This window comes from Neopsephotus bourkii, unplaced genomic scaffold (genome assembly GCF_033783945.1).
Source record: "Neopsephotus bourkii isolate Nb327-2 ecotype Australia unplaced genomic scaffold, CSIRO-AGI_Nbou_v1 NB_1607, whole genome shotgun sequence".
Taxonomy (NCBI): Eukaryota; Metazoa; Chordata; class Aves; order Psittaciformes; family Psittacidae; genus Neopsephotus; species Neopsephotus bourkii.
The window spans coordinates 391,332-411,662 of record NW_026902083.1 but is presented as its reverse complement, the minus strand read 5'-3'; positions in this window follow the sequence as shown (position 1 = coordinate 411,662).

The window sequence follows — 20,331 nt, the reverse complement described above, 5'->3', positions numbered from 1 at the left end:
TAGACTGTGATTGGCATTTAGCATCTACGTCCTGTTTAAAAAGGAACCACTGTACAAAAAGCAGATGCATAAGAATCATTAACTCATAGAATAGTTAGGGTTGGAAAGGACCTTAAGATCATCTAGTTCCAGCCCTCCTTCTATGGGCAGGACACTTCACACTAGACCATGTTGCACAAGGCTCTGTCCAACCTGATCTTAAACACTGCCAGGAATGGAACATTAAATAAGTCTTCTTTGGGCAACCTCTGCCAGTACTTCACTCTCACAGTAAAGAACTTCTTCCTTATATCTAACTTAAACTCCCCCTGTGGTATGTAAGCCCATCACCCTTTGTCCTATCGCTACAGTCCCTGATGAAGAGTCCCTCTCCAGCATGCTTGTAGGCCCCCTTTAGTTATACTGTAAGGCTGCTATGAGGTCTCCACGCAGCTTCTTTCCTCCAGGCCCAACTTTCTCAGCCTGTATTCATACAGGAGGTGCTCCAGCCCCTTATCATTCTTGTGGCCTTCCTCTGGACTTGTTCCAACAGCTCTATGTCCTTCTAATGTTGCGGACAGCAGCTAAGAATGCTGTTATGCCATTAAAATCAGGTATTATTTTCTAAGGAATTTGGGGTAGGAGTCTGCATACTTTACTGATGCTCAGCAGTCTGGGAAGCACACTGATGGTCATTTTGTTAAGTTTGCTAGGGTTTAAATTACCTCTCAAGTCATTTGATACTTCAGACCTGTACATTTCAGGAGCTTTCTTCTGGATACAGCCAGAAATGACTCAATAGATATTTAATTTTAAAATACTTTGTTTAAAATACAGTAATTCAAATTAGGTGGATTTTTCTCTTTATAGAAGGCATCACCAAGGAGTCCTGTAAAAAGCTGTGTTCAGCAAGTTAAGTTCTTGAACTTCCATTTCTGGGAACTTCAGAAAGCCATAAGGGTGTTGCTTAGAGCACACTTTCAAACAGCATTTCAGATGTACTATTAAATACTTTAATCACATCATTAGTTTTTCTGAAATGACTTCACCATTGTGCCACGTATAGATAAATGCTAATTTTGATGCTAAATGGGTCAGGTAGCTTTATAGGCCATTTGCTTGTTATGCTTACATTGTCAGGTTATTTCTGTAAGAATTTATTTCATTCCACTTCTTTGTGAAAGAAATGTAGATTTAAAATAACAGGCTATTCTGAATCAATTTTCCAGCTGAATGGGATGGGGCAGAAAAAAGTGTCCACTTCAGATGTGTCTTATCATCAGTTCATAATCCAATCAGCCTCATCATCTTACAGTTTTTGTCTGTTCATTTGTTGGTAAGTAGAAGATAAGTGTCTTTCAGACAAAGGAGGGAGAACCCCTTAAAGACATCCATGAGTGTGAAGATTTCAGACGTGTCAGAGGTCAAATTCTGTTCCACACTTGCAGAGTGGTGTGTTTTGGAAGGAACATGGCTCTATAACCCCTTTGTACCATGTACAGCTACACTTGCTATCAAAAGAGCATTGATGGCAATCCAACCTGACGTACAATAATCACGGTGCTATTTGACTTGGAGGAGGAAGCGCCCCACCCCTTAGAAACACCTCCTTCAGTAACTAACAGTAATGCACTGCAACCGCTTCTCAGGCGTGTTGAAAGATCCATAGATAATATTGTGGCAGCTTTTTATGCTTTTTATTTCTCATTATATTCCTCTGATTCAATTTGTAATAAATTCAATTAATTTCCCTCAAGTCTGTTTTGCAAGTGATGGCAGTTGGTGAGTGATCTCTCCCTGTCCTGTTCTCAATACATGAGCCTAGTTTTGTTATATTTTCTCTCCCCTGCCCAGCTGAGGAAGGCGAATGATAGAGGGGACTTGGGAGGCACCTGGCTTTCAGTCAGAGTCAACTTGCCACAAGTACTCTATGAAAAGCACAGAGTAATAATTTGGACATTCGGTCCTTATCTGGTGCTGAATTCTCCTGTTATTACACAGGCTGTATGGATCTTTACATGTTGCAGTCATCTGTGGTAAATTTCATAATTTCTTTCCATGGATGGATGCTTTGGTATATTTATCTGTATATGGTATATTTATCAGTATATGGTATATTTATCTGTATATGATATATTTATCTGTAGGAGAGGAAATGGTTCGAGACCATCTTAAAAATCTGAACATGCACAAATCCATGGGTCCTGATGAAATCCATCCGCGGGTCCTGAAGGAGCTGGCAAATGAAGTTGCTAAGCCACCGTCCATCATATTTGAAAAATCATGGCAGTAAGGTGAAGCTCCTGATGACTGGAAAAAGGGAAATATAACCCCATTTTCAAGAAAAGGAAAATGGATGATCCGGGGAATTACAGACCAGTCAGTCTCAGCTCTGTGCCTGGCAAAATCTTGGAGCCGATTCTCCAGAAGGCATGCTAAGGCACATGTAAAACAATAAGGTGCTTGGTGACAGCCAGCATGGCTTCACTAAGGGGAAATCCTGCCTGACCAATTTGGTGGCCTTCTGTGATGCGGCTACAAAACTGATGGACAGCAGTAAAGCAGTTGATGTCATCTACCTGGACTTGTGTAAGGCGTTCGACGTTGTCCCACACAACATCCTTGTCTCTAAATTGGATGGACCACTAGGTGGATAAAGAACTGGCTGGATGGCTGCACACAAAGAATTGTGGTCAATGGCTCAATGTCCAGCTGGAGACCAGTAACGAGTGATGTCCCTCAGGGATCGGTGTTGGGACTGGTCTTTTTTAACATCATTGTTGCTGACATGGACAGTGGGATTGAGTGCGCCCTCAACAAGTTTGCCAATGACACCAAGCTGCGTGGTTAGGTTGATATGCTGGAGGGAAGGAATGCCATTCAGAGGGTCCTTGACACGCTTGTGAGGTGGGCTAAAGCCAACCTGATGAAGTTTAACCATGCCAAGTGCAAGGTCCTACACCTGGGTCAGAGCAATCCCAGGAACAGCTACAGGTTGGGCAGAGGAGAGATTCAGAGCAGCCGTGCAGGAAAAGGACTTGGGGTTACTGGTCGATGACTGTAATAACTTTAAATAGTGATATTTTTGAGAAAAATGCTGAGTCTGGCAAAGATTTTAAACTAAATGCCAAACTGAACTGTTTATCTCTTTACATAACTTAAGTGAGTGGTGCATAGGAGATAATACATATAAAAACATTTGAATAACTACCCTCTTAGTAGTTATCCATGCCAGTTTTTACTTCGTATTTTTAATGACGTTACATAAAAACAGTATTTGAAATATTTTAATATCCATATAATGCTATATGTATTCTGAACACACAAGATACTAAGAATTCTGCTTTCACACTTTCAGAATGAGTTTGCAGTTCCTCAAGTGATGGTAGTTTGGCATAGAAAAGATGGAGCTCATAACGTTTGTTATAGATACAGGTGAAGAAAAAAAAGACAAATGGCAATGGCTACTAAAGTCTTATTCTGTGTGACTGTGAAGGAGAGTTAAAAGGTAGATATCAGCTTCTTTTTTTTTCTAATTCTACAAGAAAGATTATAACTGTACAAGTTTCATTATTCATCAAAGAATGCATTCGACAAAAATCCTCAAAGTTAAGTGTATCGAGTCTGCAAAACGTCAAGACTAAAACAGCCATTCTTATTGGATCTACTACACACCTATGTTTATTTATTTATATTCTTGGTCTTATTTTTCATTTCAATATACTATTCTTTTGAGAATTGCAACATTTCTGCAGGATGTTACAGGATATTTGCACGAGGTCTGTAAGATACTCCTCCAAGTTTTTAAATAACTCAATAAATAAATACAGAGCTACTGAGTGCAATGAAGAGTAGTTAAATATTCCCTTTACTTCACAGCTTCTGTTATTTTCAGAGGAATATGTCTGGATAGACATATTTCTAGATTATGTTTCTTTCTGTCTTGATACCACTCACAGCTGCAAGGAGGGACTCTTCATTCTTTTCAGAAAAGGTCAAGACAGAGATAGGAAGCACAATGAGGGGGTCCCACTTCATAAAACTTTCATTCACAAGGACCTGACAGTTGATACTTTATCAAATTTTAGATCAGACAATTTCATGCTACTGTGTGACTAAGTCTTTTATAAACTATGTCATGCTGCTCTTTCATCAGAGCTAATCTATATTTTCCTGTTTCTTTTATCTGACTTATTTTTTTCTATGTTGTATTTCAATAATCTTTCTGTAATTGCATCAGATGGAGAAAATAAAGAAAGGGGAGATTTCGTACTACCTACAGCACAAATATCTTTGACAGTCTAGAGTCAGGAGATCTAGCATGATTATGGACATATGAAAAGTGTGTGACTAGAAGAAAAATGGCTTATGTGTAATTTATTATTGTTCCTAGACTCAGTGGTCTGCACTGATTCAAACACTGTTCCCAAATCTGAAAATTTAGCATCAGCAAAGAATTAAAGCCACTTTGCTTGCATCTGGTTTTTCAAAATCTCACAGTTTGAACTGAGGATATTTTGTTTAACCCATAGGAGCAATCAGAGGTGCCCACAAGGGTAAAGATTTGAAATCGTAGGAGTTTGTGGATTCATTAATTAATATAAAATTTAGGCCTGGGATCTTCTCTAGTTTTAGGACACTGTCAGCCGTGATTTACTGTTCAAACTGCTCTAGCTTTCAGACACCTTCATTATTTATTTTGAAACATTTTTTTGGTGCTTAGCTGGAAATCTCTGTTAAAAAAAAAAGATATATATATTTTTTATGTATTTTAAAATCATATACAAATCAACTAGATGAATAATGATTGGTAATTTGATCACTTAATTAGTTTAAAACACTTTAAATGAAAAGCTAATAAATTGGAAATCATGGAAGAAAAATTACATGGGTTCTTTGAGCAACATTTTTTCCCTGGCAGAAAATGCAACAGTCAGAATCAGCCAAAAGGAAATGATATAGATCACAAAAGGTTGAGATGGCACAAGTTCAAAAAGGTGAAAGTTAAATATAACAATTAAAAAAAATAAATTCCAAATTTGCCTTTTAGATGGTTAAACTGGTATACACAGTGCGCTATGTGTTAACCATACAGTCTCTTCTGTTTGTATCATACAGAGCCATGAAAGCCAATTTAGTTTTTAAACTAGATCAATTTTCTTTCTTAAATGAGCTGAGGTAGGGTCATTCACTAGTAAACCTCTGTCAAACAACCTTTTTTCAGACTGTCCAGCTCTCCTCTTTAATGGCACTATTTTGAATTAGACCTTAATGTTATGTCACTTTAAATTCTTGTCTTTAGATTGAACATGGCCATAACGAATATTATCAAGCCAGAGTAAACAGCTTTCTATCAAAACAAATCAGTCTAGGTTAGAAATGTCAATGTCTCTGACACTTTTGTCTGCTTGCTTTTCATTGTATTATTGCCTGTATCCTTTAAAACTAAACAAAATCAAATGTATGTCTTTAATCATAGAATCATAGAATAGTTAGGGTTGGAAAGGACCTTAAGATCATCAAGTTCCAGCCCCCCTGCCATGGGCAGGGACACCTCGCTCTAAACCATCTCACCCAAGGCCTCGTCCAACCTGGCCTTGAACACTGCCAGGGATGGAGCGTTCACAACCTCCCTGGGCAACCTATTCCAGTGCCTCACCACCCTAACAGGAAAGAATTTCCTCCTTATATTCAGTCTAAACTTCCCCTCTTTAAGTTTTAACCCATTACACCTTGTTGAATATTGAATGTAATATATTCAGAAGTGCAAAACTATATTAACACCTAATGCTTTGCATTTTTCTCTTTTTCCAATTTATCCCATCATTTTAAAGTTCCAGATCCCCTGTAATCAGAAGCTTTTATATTGCTGTGCTCAGTAAACATAAACCTGAGGTACTTCAGTCATTTTTTGCCCCAGTTTCCTTCAACCCATCAAGTTGTCCTGTGTTCTGACAAGCAGCTCAGTAGTGATATGCCAGATCTCACGTGAATCACTGAGGCTTTCTTAATGTCATTGTTTACTTGTAGGAATCCTGGTGACATCTTTCACTTGCTCAAATAGCACCTCTATTTTCAGAGACATCCTAAAATGAATGTATGCGTGCACATAATCAGATATTGATTTCTGTGCAAAATGTTTGTAAGTTACTTATGGGAGAAATAATTCAAAGCATTTTTTCCCAGGGAAAGTTAATTCTAAGACATGAGTTATTGGTTTTGGAATTCTTTATGTAGTAAAATCACGGCAAAGGTTGTAGGTGAATTATTTGCCTGATGACAAAATTTCTCAGCCCTCTCAAATCCTATTGTTTATGTGTACATCCTGCTGCATACTGCAGGGAAAAAAATGTCCGTAGAACCTGTAGTTGGCAACTAGCAGTCAAGGAAAGAAATGAACTGAATTGCCATTTGTCCCTTGAAATAGACCCTAGGAAAATTAACAGAGACTTTCTGAGCTGTCTGTTAGACAAATAAGTGTAGAAAGAAATGAAAATTAAATGAATGACATTTTAAACTGAACAGCTATTCCTTAATAAGACAGAACTATTTGGAATTGTGACAGAATTAAAAATGTATATATGATCTGATCCATCCTAAGAAAACAAAACCATAGTTCAATATCTAGTTCTTAACTGTATAATTACCAGTTATGGTACTGCCTTACAGAAGAATGAGCCAGCTGCTACAGCACTGGTCTAGAGCTTCTATGCTTTATCAGTGACTTTCAAATTAAAAAAAAAAACAAACACAAATTGCAGAGGAATAGTTGGACTTGTCAACTTTAAATTGGAAATTTTAAAAACTTTTTTTTTCTATCTACTTTTGAACACTGGGAGGATGTAACAGAAGTTCAAGACACAACAAACCTTACATGGGTAAAAAATAAGGAACACAATAATAGGAAGAAATTGTGTTTATATCTTGCTACTGACTCCAGATCTGAAAGCATGAAGGAGATGGTGTACTGCAATGGGAATGATCTAGACTTATTTGTGCAGAGACTAATTCACATGTGAAGCAAGTTATTATAGTTCTAAAATACTGTGTTCTGCTAAGAAGCATAACAAGAGGTAATGTGTATTAACTGAGACATAACTACACTTCATTCTAGACCCAGGCAAAAAAGGAAAAACACACGGCAATGCCAAGTAAACTTTCATATTATTTGCCACTGTCTTGAGGACATCTCCAGCCTTCAGACCTAGACCTCCTATCCTGCTAGACTCTCCTAGGATTTGCTGATTCAGTAGATTAACCCCTGCAAGATCAGAACATTTTTTTTTATTTCTAAAACTATAATTTATTTGGACCACATTCAGCAATTCTAATATAAGTAGGTCTGATGTCATTAAATGTCTTCAATTTGTTAGTACATTCAGAATCTGTTCTCAATAAAACTTCGAGTGTCAGCATCGTGGAACTGGGGCAAAAACATTCCTTGTGGTTACACTGGTGAAATCAATAGCAACCTGTTGATCAAACTACACTTACACTGTGTAACTTAACAGAATTTGGACCAAGTTATTTGAGATAAGACCCTGAGTAAGCCAGGGTTTGGGGGTATTTATAATTGATCTTTTACCACAGTGAGCTCTCAAAAAGACTAGAAGAATTTTTAAAAGAAGAAAGGAAGAAAAAAGGGGGGAGGGGGTGATGGAATGAAGATGACTTTGTGAGAATATGAATTTATTTGACTGCATAGAGAAAACCCCAGCATGAATAAGTAAGATCGAATATGAACAAAATGGGTTCCAAAACAAAACAAATCTTGCCCTGTCCTTTGGGTCTAGAGATGAGGACAGGTCATGAAAACTTAGCACTTTATATACTACAGCAAGATCATGCTAACTGTTGCTAAAGATCTCTGAGATCCATTGCTGGAGAAAACAGCCATCCTTTTTTTACTATCTGATTTTATTATATGATTCCTCTAAGGTCTATAATGGCAGTTAGGTGAAAAATAATAATAATAACATGTAATGCCTCCTGGACAGTTTGGAAAAAAAAAACATCCATCGCATTGATATAGGAAAAATACCACCTTATTGTTATCGTTTCTAATTAACAACAACCTGTCACTGTCTCTAATTAACAGAGCAAAATATAGCACAAAACCAATACAAATAACAGCTGGGTATAAAAAGGCATAAGGAAAACATGAGCAGCATGAAACCTGATTTTTCAATAATTCCAATTGCGCTAAAGATAGTGGACAGTACTGCTTTTTCTATTGGTACAACTGAAGTGACAAATTATGAAACTCAACAGAGGAAAAAGAAAAAGAATTAACAAATTAGTTTCACCAATGAATTTTGTGTGGAATATGTTAACATTTTGGAGATGAGATGAATGATTTTTATTAAAGATTTGAGAATGCTTAAAAGCATATTTTAGAGCATAATACTAATATCACTTTCTATTCGAGTATTCAATTTATATTGATGGAATGCTATGTTATAACAGCTATGCTTAGCTGTTCGGTGCTTAAAAATATCAATAACATTTCAAATGTGATAAATTTCTTAGTCTTTCTACTTCCTCTTTTATTTAATATATCCTACATCTGTTATTCATACACTAGGAAATGGAATGGTGAACTCTCACAAAAAAACTACTTTAAAGCTCCTCTGACTTTTATAATTTATAATTATATAAGATCCAAGATTCCTTTTTTTTTTTTTTTTTTCCAGACTACGTGACAAAATGAAAATCCAGACTTTAGGACGCAGTGGAAACAGGATACTTTCTGACATCTTTTCCTAAGTCTGTGATTTACGTGACAAATGCCAGCACAAAATAATATGAAGAAAAATATGAAATGGTAAGTGATGGAATTGTGTTTCTGTTTGAAAAGTATCTTCCATAGCAAGGTTGATAATCCAACCTTGAATTCTTGCTGATCAGCTGTTTTTGATAGGTCAATCCAACAGCTATTATTTGATGGCTGATATGAAAGCCCGTGGTGGTCTGGTCCTGTTGTCCTAGTACTTAAGGTGTTGGGGAAAAAAAAAAAAAATCAAAGGATTAGATGGCTAGAAGATTGTCTTCACTTTTTTCAAAGGCTTTCACATCATGTTGTTAGCTTCAGAAAGATCTGCTGTCAAAGCAATTGTGCCCGTGATCATGTTTGCTGCATCACTGCTGTGTGTTTTTTTTCTCCTGTGCTTAGAAAAGATGCTGGTGTTATATGTTTTTCCTATCTCAAAGCTGCTCAGTGGTAAGCTGTTGCAAAGGAGTAAAAAGCATCTCCTTGTGCCTAAGCATTCAGGGTTCTTACAGAGAGCTGTTTAACAGTTGAGTGTACATAAAATAAGTACTTTAGTTTAAGGATCAGTTTTCAAAGGCTAAGATCTCATTAATTTTAGTGCTATTTGGAACTGATTAAGGTGTGTTGTGACTAGGAATTATAATGTTTTTGAAAAGTGGAAATCCTTTTAATAAATACAATAAAGTAAAATTCAGAATATCAATATAATATCAATTTTTCAATTATTTGGATGAAAAATAAAATCCCCAAGCAGTTTGGAAGAAAAATTCTGGAAGAAAAATCAGAAGTACTTCATCTTTGTATTTGCCTACTGGGAGTAGTGGTTCAGGTGCACCTAAAAAAACTCATATTACGTGATGGCAGATGCTGTTCCTCAAGGACAGTTGCTTATATAAGGTAAATAATATATGAGGCATACTATAGGTCCAAGGCTTTGCATTTAGTAGCACTGTGACAAAATAGTGAGGACTTAAGACTTCCCCAATAATACACAAGTTATTTAATATTACGATGGATGATTAATGTGCTACTGCAGTCAAGAGATTTCACGTTATATTTTCAGCTCATTTATTTTAACAAGTTTTACCAGAAGAAGGTCAGAGCTAATTGAATTTCCTAACCAAAAAAATAAGCAAACAAACAAAAAAATAACAACAACAAAACCCCACAGAAGTTTTAACTTGAAAAGAAATAATTACTAAAACCTGTTTTTATTACAGTTATACATGGAGATAAAGTGTCATGTAATGTGGGGCTATGATAAAATTTATGGTTTAGTTTATAGTGTTTATTCTAACAATCTTAAAATGTTTAAATAATGCCTATATATTCTGCTACATTTCATAGAAGTGTGATTGTGTTGCTGGATGTCTTTTGGTTTCTCTCTGTGTACACATACATGGGGTTCTTTTTTAGTTGAAACTCCTTAGCATGATAATAATTAATATAAATTAAATACAGTAATATATATATCAAATGATGGCAAACTAGTAGTTTTTCTTCTTCTACCCATTAAAATTGTTTTGGCACAAGAAGTCTGGTCAATATTAGACAAATTGTAAGATAAGAAAACTTCCCAAGATGTGTCATATTCATTGTGGAAATTCAGAGTATTTCTGCTGTGTGCCCGCTTTCCCAAGTTCCAAAATGCTTTTAAATAACTCATTTCAGTTATCCCAACATCACCATCTGTGATAACAGAACAGATTTTATTCCTGTAGTGTATCTTGTAATGTTCATTTTAGCCTTTAAAAATGTCTAAATATTCTGACAGGTGAGGAATCTGGTTCCAGGGGTTTCACAAGTTCATAGGAGAAAATTACTGAGTTGTTCTTGTCAAAGAAGGCCCATTTCTTTACTTACACCTGAATATTCTTTGCTATAGTGGATGGAGAAATATTTTCATTTTTTCATTAATTTGAAAGGAAGCTGTATTCTCTTTCATATTTTCTGGATCTTTTCTAAGTCAAAGAAAAATACCACTTGCTTTTCTATTTTTATACAATTTTATAAGCATAAATCTAGGCAAACTTCTGTGAATTTGCTTTCTTTCTGCAATTAGAAGCTGTATTTAGGACTGTTCAATTGCAATTAAAAAAAAAGAATGGTTGTTTTGAAGTTCCTGTTGTCAGCCACAATAGAACCTATCAGCAAGAAAACATGGTTGAAGCTGAAATCAATCCACCTGACTGTGTTTTGTTTTCCATATGGGATTATTACCTTGCACATGATTGTCATCCCAGTCAATCTGTGATGTGAAAATATCAGTGGAAAGATACAATAGTTCCTAGTGTTATTAATACCAAAAGGCAATTAACTGTATACCAGGATTGAAGAAAAGCAATGTGAATGCTGCAGTAGATGTAATGACATTAATAAGAATAACTTTAAGGCAAGGCACACAATATAAGATCTTCATATGCACAAATTCATGTGTTTTCTTTATTTGCATCATCTTTTCTAAGCAGAAAAAAAGTAATTAGGATCACCTGAAGGAGAAAGAGAAATATCACAGTCAATTAAGAGTCAGTCTGTCTCATAACTGACCCTTGTAAAACATAAAGCAAATCAGCTTTTATAAATGATGAAAACAGATTATGGACATGAGATTTGTAACACTCAAGAGTGCACTGAGAGTAAATATAAAGTAAGCAGTAGGACAAATTTATGAGCACTTTCAAGATAGAATGTACCATCATTAATATGCTTTAAAAATGCATGAGGATCACATAACAGTTGAAGAATATGAATCTCTGCACACGTAGGTAATGTTTCCTATGAAAATCAAAGTATCTTAGTATTCTTTCTATTTGAGGACCTTGAAAGGTTGTGCAAAATTCACATGATCTTAATCATTAGGAGATAAGTTAAAACCTTTTTGCAGACTATTTCGAAAAGAGGAATGTGCATCATCTTGTAGCATAAAAATGTTTTCTAAACAAACTCATAATTTTTTTTCTACCATTCTCTTCATGTCATAAATTGATGACTGCTGACATTTTCTGTGCAATGTAGAAAATTGCCCAAACTGATAAAATTAATTCTACACATCAGGTACACCCCCTCCCTTGATCCCTTTTCTCTTCCTGAACGTAGAGGTTTTATGGTTTGCAGCCCTGGACAGTTACCTGTATTCCTCTCCAAATGCTACAGCACTGGCCCCAAAAGAGTGGCAACTTTGTAAATGTGTAAATATTGAGTAGGTGTTTTATTCAAGTATCAGCACATTAAGCAGCAAGCATGGTCCCATTTAAGATAATTAGGATTAATTTTCTCAAGCATTCATGAAAACAAAAAGAAAATTATTTGTAAAGTAATTTGTAAAAGTACCTTTACTGTGCCAACTTAAGTATGATAAAGTCATTACGATTAATTTAAACAAGTATTAGCCAGGCTTTGCAAACCTGATAAGTGACTTTCAGTTTACTATTTTTGCAAGTAAAAGTCAAAACACATCTTTCTTATCAGAAAGAGCTAAGCACTTTTCAAAATGGATGATGCATGCGGAGAGGACATTCAGGTGAAAAACTTAGATCTAAGAAAATTACAGGTGGCTTTTCAGAGCCACAAAAGCCAAATCCTATTAAAAAAAAAGTTTTAAAAATGAATGCTGGTATTTTCAAATATACCTAGGCTATTTCTATGTAAGTAAATAAACTGCTGAATTCAAACATTAAAGAAGTTCAATTGAAATAAGTAGGAATATTGAATTAAGGCTTGAAGTATTTGATTCTTTATTAATGGAAATCTATATAGTTCATATATTGTTTTCCTAATAATATACCTTTGGAATATAAAAGTTTTAGAGAGTTTTGAATAAGGAATACAAATAGCAATTAGGAAGGGGTTTGGAGTCTTGAATGTTTGCATCAGTCTTTTTAAGCTTTAAACTTTGGAGGTCCCTTCTTTCCTGGTCTTTTAAAATAGGAATAAACCCTTTCTGGAAGGCTAAGAAACAGTATGCAGTGAATAAATATCCATGCACTTTCTCAAACTGTAAAAAAAAAAAAAAATTCCATTATCTTTTCTGAAGAACTGATAAAAAGCTTCCTGAGCTCCTGCCCCAAAGTTCGAAAGCTACCCAAATTTGAATTTCAAAGGGCCAGCAGCAGTAGCTGGTGCCCATGAGCCCAAATTTGCTGTAAATTTTTATGCAGCATACAGTAGAAAACATGAATGAGAAATGATGGTATACATAGGCTAGTAACTAAAGTACAAACTAGACTAATTAATAAACTGTCAGCTTAGAGATGTCAATTACAAAGGCGAGAGAGAAAACAAATGTTCTCTTTTCCCTATTGCTTGTACTAGAGCAGTATCCAATCTATAACAACCAAAAATCATTCTTAAATGGAATTTCTGATCTTTCCATAATATGTACACAGCACTGCTATATGTTGTCAGATTTATTGGATGTCATGATGACAATAATTTTTTGTGATTTCCCATCTTGTTTATTATAACAATATAAAATACTCTTCTTCAAGCCTGATTTTATTAATTTTCTCAGCCTTTTTCAACCTATGGCTGCATTCCTAGAAAGAAGTCAGTGCCAGCAGTGTTCAGTTTTGTTGCAGACTGCATCTGCCCCTCACCTCCCACCATCCTGTTTTTTGTCACTACAGCAGCAGAAACACACCTCCTGTCTGTCACCAACTTCTAGTTTGTCTCCTAATGCTGGCTGTTTGTTGCTGTCCTCTCCTTTCCTGCTGCTTCCTTTCTCATTTCTTACTCATTTCTGTGCCTCCCTAACTTAATACTGTTATGTCAGGAGACATGAGATGGCCCTGTTACTTGTAGTCCTACAAGTATTTTCCGTGTTTAGGTGGAATTTAATTTTTCCCAGAAAGGCAGAAATGTATTGTCAGTCTGCTATCTCAGTAGTCACTCGAGAGAGGCAGTGGTGATGATCTAGAGAATTTTTCTCCATCTTAATCTTATTACAATCAGTTCTTGCAGGAATTATCAGTTCTTACTGAAAATTGTGCGTTTGTTAATGCAGGAAGAGATTTTGGAGTGGAAGGAGTGAGGCAGGTGAATCTACTGTGAATGATTTATTTGTATTCTAGCGTTGAAATGTATTTGTAAATAAAGGAAGCCATTTTTGCCTTAGATGTTGGCATTTGCCATGTAAACTTATGATGCATGTACTGCATGTGTGCATCTAAAATGGACCATTTCTGATGGTCATTGTCAGCAGCTCAGTCAAATGCACAGAATCTGACTAATGATGCAGCTCCTGCAGAAACAGAAGTTTCCAGGATAAAGTTGTTAGTTACTGATCTGTATGTTGCTTTAAAAAACTGCTTGTTCTGTGGTCCTTCTAAGGAAAGGGAAAGCATCAGTGATGCTACAGTAAATACCTCTGTACAGCACACTTGGTAATTGTAGGTTATGTTAAAGGATATATAAATAACCACCGTAAGAATTTCTAGCACAAGTACACTTGTGCTCATTGTTTAACTTTTTTTCTTGACATACATACATATCTATCCTACATGTTCATTCCTATTGCAAAGATCCACACCCTAAAAGGTCAGTTTCCAAAGGCTGAGTGGCCTGTTCCTGACACGGGTAAATCTTGATAGGAAGGCGGTAAGGCAGGTATACATATTTCAGCTGTCTGGTGCCATTTGTCCAGTGCAGCTCTCTCGCAACACACTGGCACAAATTATTCTTTAAAATTCCAACTTCTATTAAAAAAAAAAAAAAGAAAAAAAAATCAGTCTTAGAGTTAAATTGACATTTTATCTTTCCTGGAAAAGTTCAGTATTCAGTCCCCTTTTTGACTCTCACCTGTTATATAACACTGACTAATGCCCAAGGTGCAGGGACAGCTTTGACTTCAGGACATTTGTATGAGCATGTGTCAGTCTTCATTTATGCCTATCTGCTAAAGGTATTGATAAGAGGTCCTTGTCAGATTTCTTGTATGAGCTGAGAAAGGCAAACGTGTGTAAACCCCTCCTTAGAAGATTTAAATCGTGGCAGCTATAAAAGTGCTAGGGATCTCAGCAGGCAGGTGCAATACATGTCTCTGCATGCTGTGGTTCTAGTCTTGTTAGGGAGAAAAACCTGTGGTTTGAAGGGGTTGGGCATTTGCCGTCTAATGTCCCCAGGTCTTTGTGCCCTTGCAACACCGCCTCCAGGATTTTTCAGTGCTTCAGAGGCAGAAGATTAAAAGAAGCTTTTTAAACACAAAGTATTAGATGTTCTGCATCTCGAAAAAACAGCTTTACTCAGTCATCCCTTCTCATCTTCCTCTGCTCTAGGTAACAGAAAACTATTTGCAGTCCCGTCTTAAGGTGACATTTTTTCTATGCTGCATGACAACTGGGGAAAATGAAATAAATGTCTAGGTCTTTTGTGTAACATTTTTCTTTCCTTCTGGAGAGTGGTATAAATATTAATATCAGTAACTATGGATCTGCTCTTTCATCTGACATGGTACAAAAGAAGAAAGCTTCTCCAGATCCAATTGACTATTGATATTGATGTGCTGTTTGTGAAACTACTGTCACCATAATCTCAAACCTAAAATTAAAAAAAAAGTTGATGAAAGGTAATCTTACTCAAACTCAAGAACAGTAAAAAACAGATAAAACACGATGGATGAACTTACTCTTCTATCTTATGGAACAAGGGTTAACTAGGAGTCAGAGACATTACACTGTAAAATCTGTGTTGAAGTAGTGTCAGCCCTTGAATTTGTTGAACTGAAAAAAATCTATTGATTCTGAGAGGAATTGCAGTTCTTTAAGAGTAGAGGCCTAAAATGAACAGACCTGAAACACAGAAATAATTTGGAAATGAGCAAAGGCTTGACAAAGATCTAAGTTTGGTTATTTTCTCTCCATATCCATCATATATAGTGATTATAATTTGTTTAATAACAAGGACAAATAGTGTTTTAGCACAGCTGTTTTCTCACTTTCATTTATTCTGCAAATAAAAAAAAATTAAATATTTTCTTGCTACCAGTTTTTTTCCATAGTAAGAGGAAATTGTTGCAACCTATACGTTCCCTTCTCTTTTAATTCTTAAGCATAATGAACTCCCCTGGGTGCTGAATGGATAGAAGATGGAGTAGAATGTTTCGAATGTAACTCTGATTGACCTTTTTGCTCACCACACTGTCTAGCTTTAATTCTTCTTAGAATTGCGTGAATATTTGTTAAACATATATACAATTATGTTTGTTGAAAATTTTGTATACAAAGAATGCTTTGCTGCATACTCTGGTCTTTAATAGAAATATAGTATTTTTATGCCATCCATGAGGATTGCAGATTTCTGATTATGGGATTGCAGTTGCTGCAATCAGGATTTTTTTTGCTACAGACTCTTTTTAGTTTTCCTGCATGTTTTGGCTCCTTGCTCTTCATCTGTGAATATGTTCCTTCTCTAAATTTCCCTCTTTACTGGGTTTTCTGCACAAAGGACTTGTGAATGAGTGAGACATCTATTCATAACTTTTAACAGCATGTACTCAGGCTGTGTCTCTTCCTATTCTTTGTAAGGAGAGATTCATTTTCTGGTATTGTGAAATTGGAATTAATTCTTATGTTTGTGATTTTTAAGCATTTGTTAATTGAGAGCATAAGCTCATAAAGCAGTTGTGCAAACTGAGCACATCTGGCTGAATCTTTTTTGTGGTTCCCCTTACAAAGGCTTTTCATTCATAAAGTTCACCCTGTATTGTTGAAAGACATAACAAAGAACTGGGCAGGATTTAATTTTCCAATAACACAAACTGTTGTAATTTTAATAGTCTTATATTCTTATTCTAAGATTAAATAGGGGGAGAAAAGAGGAAATACAGTGTTGGTGGGGCTGACAGTATGGAAATTAAGACAGAATGCGAAGACGGCTGGATTCATCTTATGTCATGGCATTAATTCACCCACTGAATAAATATGTCAATTTGGGAACTCCTGTGATGGCTGTGATTCATAGTTAAATGTATGGTTCCCTGACACTGTCTCATGAAAGGAATGGAAGATACAAAAAGAGTGCCTCTGTTTGGGAGGTTAGTTGCTGTTCCTGATAAAAAAATTAAGATGAAGCTCATGTTCAAAGGAAGGGCAGAAATCTGACAAATATTGCCAATAGATAAACAATTGGTCATTATAGTAGCAGAAAATATAAGAACACACACACAAAAAATTCATACTTTCTGGTTCGTAGAGGTCCTTAATCCTACATGAATGAGGTAAATTTATCCCAGGGTGCAAGCCAGAAAGGCCTTGAAGGTGAGAGAGAGCTTTTTCTTCTCTAAATATTCTCATGGAATTATACATTTTTGGAAAGCACCTGCAGCTTTCTCTGAAACACTCAAAATCTGCTCATGTGACTTCTTTGGCTTCAAATGGTACAGCTGACAGTAATTGTGGGACTTGCAGCTCAGCCCTTGCTTATATTTTAACTGCTGATGGTCTGCCCTTCCCAGGATGAAAATTTGCTGAATAGTCATAATTGCTTCCAAGATTTTTTTTCCATTTGTAGACTTTGAATCCTGACTCCAGCCCCAAGCCTATACGGACTCTCAGAGTTCTTTGACTCCAGTCTTGACTCACCTATCACTTGTATATTGTATATAGATGCTCTTTTATCCCACCACTTCCACCTTTGACTTGGTATGGGACAGGAATAGGATAGGATAGAGTAGAATAGATTAGCATATAATATGATAGATTTGCACAGAGCATAATAGCATAGAATAACATAGAACAGAATAGCAGCAACACCCCATTCCCTCTAATTACTTCAATGTGGGTCAAAGAAACAAAAGGTACTAGACAAGGTTCAGACAACATCTAATGAGTCTTTACTTTTTCACCTTTATTTCCCTCTACCCCAATATCTATGATTATGTCTCACTGTGTGTGTATGAAGGACTCAGGATGAGTCAGTACCCAGGGTTTGTATTTTTTTTTTGTTGGTTGGTGGTTTTTTTGTTTGGGTTTTTTAGTTGTTGTTGTTTTATTTGTTTGTTTGGGGGTTTCTTTATTTTTCTGGTGGTTAATATCTTGAATGAGTGTGCTGTAATGTCAAGTTAATCTTTGCTGTTCTTTAGGGTGGCTTATCTAAATATGCTTATTGCTGAAGTTACTAAAATAAATCTGTCACTGTCAGAACCACAATAAAGTATTTTAAAATGATCTTCTAAAAAAACTACTGAAGGAGACACAATCATATTTCAAGTACCATTATTCAAACACAAATACATTTCATAGAGGAAAGCTTTAAAATTTAGAGTACATTGAGGAAAATTAATAGGAGGCAGCAGACATGAAATATTCAAAACTGTAATAGTGACCTCTAGTGACTACAGAACTAGGTAGGCCTTCCAGAACAAGCTTGATTTGAGGAAAACTAGTATTATATAGAAGTCTAGAATGACTTTATATTATTTATGAGAGTGAATTTTTGGACTAGATGATCTTTTGAGGTCCCTTCCAATCTCTAACCTACTGTGAATTTTTGCTTTTCTCTATTTTATGCTGAAATTCATGATTTGTAGTTTAACTGGTATCTGCTTAAGTATTCCTTTCTTAATAATACATGAATATATTTGAATATCTTTATTCTAGTCTGAAAGTCATTAAACCTTATTTGAAGTGCATCTGAACTTCTTTTCTGTATGTTCTGTTGCACATAGAACAGAAAATAATACTCTGAATGACTTCATACATCATCTGAAACTCTTTATAAGGATTTAATTTTATGGAATGCTGTCTCCTGTGAGCTTACACTTCAGGTAGCTTTACTGAAAACTTATCACATAATTTTTTTTATTAATCTTGAGATACTATTCATTAAAACACAAAATAGTGTCCTTTTAATATCTCTTTCCTATGTGTTAAAATCACACTGCTGGAAATACATTGATTTTCACTGATACTGCCTTGGGCACAGTAGACACTTGGAGCATCTAATGTTTAGTTGTAGCATAATCATCGACATCATTTTTGCTTAGCACTGGTTGTCAAATTAAAACTTAATTTGATTCCCACTATACGTGTACATAATGTATGGGATTATTTATTAGGTATTTGCCTTCTAATATTTCCAGTACTCTCCATTGCATGTAGTGCAACAGCTGCACTTAATAGGTAGCTGTGTATTTCTTTTTACTGAGATGCACTGAAAGCATTTTTTCCATTGATAAATATGCAACTTTACATAAACAATGTTACTTAGGGGGTGTGCAGCAATAAAATCATAGAATCATAGAATTACAGAATAGTAAGTGTTGGAAAGGACCTTAAGATCATCTAGTTCCAACCCCCCTGCTATGGGCAGGGACACTATACACTAAACCATGTCATTCAGGGCTCTGTCCAACCCGGCCTTGAACACCACCAGGGATGGAGCATTCACAACTTCCTTCAGCAATACATTCCAGTGCCTCACCACCCTCACAGTAGAGAACTTCTTCCTTACATCTAATCTAAACTTCTCCTGTTTAAGTTTGAACCTGTTACCCCTTGTCCTACCACTACAGTTCCTAATGAAGAGTCCATCCCCAACATCCTTATAGCCCTGCTTCAGATATTGGAAGGCTGCTATGAGGTCTCCACAGAGCCTTCTCTTCTTCAGGCTGAGCAGCCCCAACTTTCTTAGCCTATCTTCATACGAGAGGTGCTCTAGTCCCCTCATCATCCTCGTGGCCCTCCTCTGGACTTGTTCCAACAGTTCCATGTTCTTTTTATGTTGAGGACACCAGAACTGCACACAATACTCCCAAGTGAGGTCTCATGAGAGCAGAGGGGCAGGATCACCTCCTTTGACCTGTTGGTCACACTCCTTTTAATGCAGCCCAGGATGCAGCAGCTTTCTGGGCTGCAGACACACGCTGAAGCTGGCTCATGTTCATTTTCTCATCGGCCAACACCCCCAGGTCCTTCTCCGCAGGACTGCTCTGAACCTCTTCTTTGCCCAACCTATAGCTGTGTCTGGGATTGCTCTGACCCAGGTGTAGGACCTTGCACTTGGCATGGTTAAACTTCATGAGGTTGGCATCAGCCCACCTCACAAGCGTGTCAAGGTCCCTCTGGATGTCATTCCTTCCCTCCAGCATATCAAGTGAACCACACAGCTTGGTGTCATTGCCAACTTGTGGAGGGCTCACTCAATCCCACTGTCCATGTCACCAACACAGACATTGAACAAGACCGGTCCCACCACCGATCCCTGAGGGACACCACTTGTTACTGGTCTCCAGCTGGACATTGAGTCATCGACCACAACCCTTTGTGTGCAGCCCTCCAGCCAGTTCTTTATCCACTGAGTGGTCCATCCATCAAATTGATGTCTGTCCAATTTAGAGACAAGGATGTTGTGTGGGACAGTGTCGAATGCTTTGCAGAAGTCCAGGTAGATGACATCAACTGCTCTACCGCTATCCATCAGTTCCGTAGCCCCATCATAGAAGGCCACCAAATTGATCAGGCAGGATTTCCCCTTAGTGAAGCCATGCTGGCTGTCACCAAGCACCTTGTTGTTTTTCATGTGCCTTAGCATGCCTTCCGGGAGAATCTGCTCCAAGATGTTGCCAGGCACAGAGGTGTGACTGACTA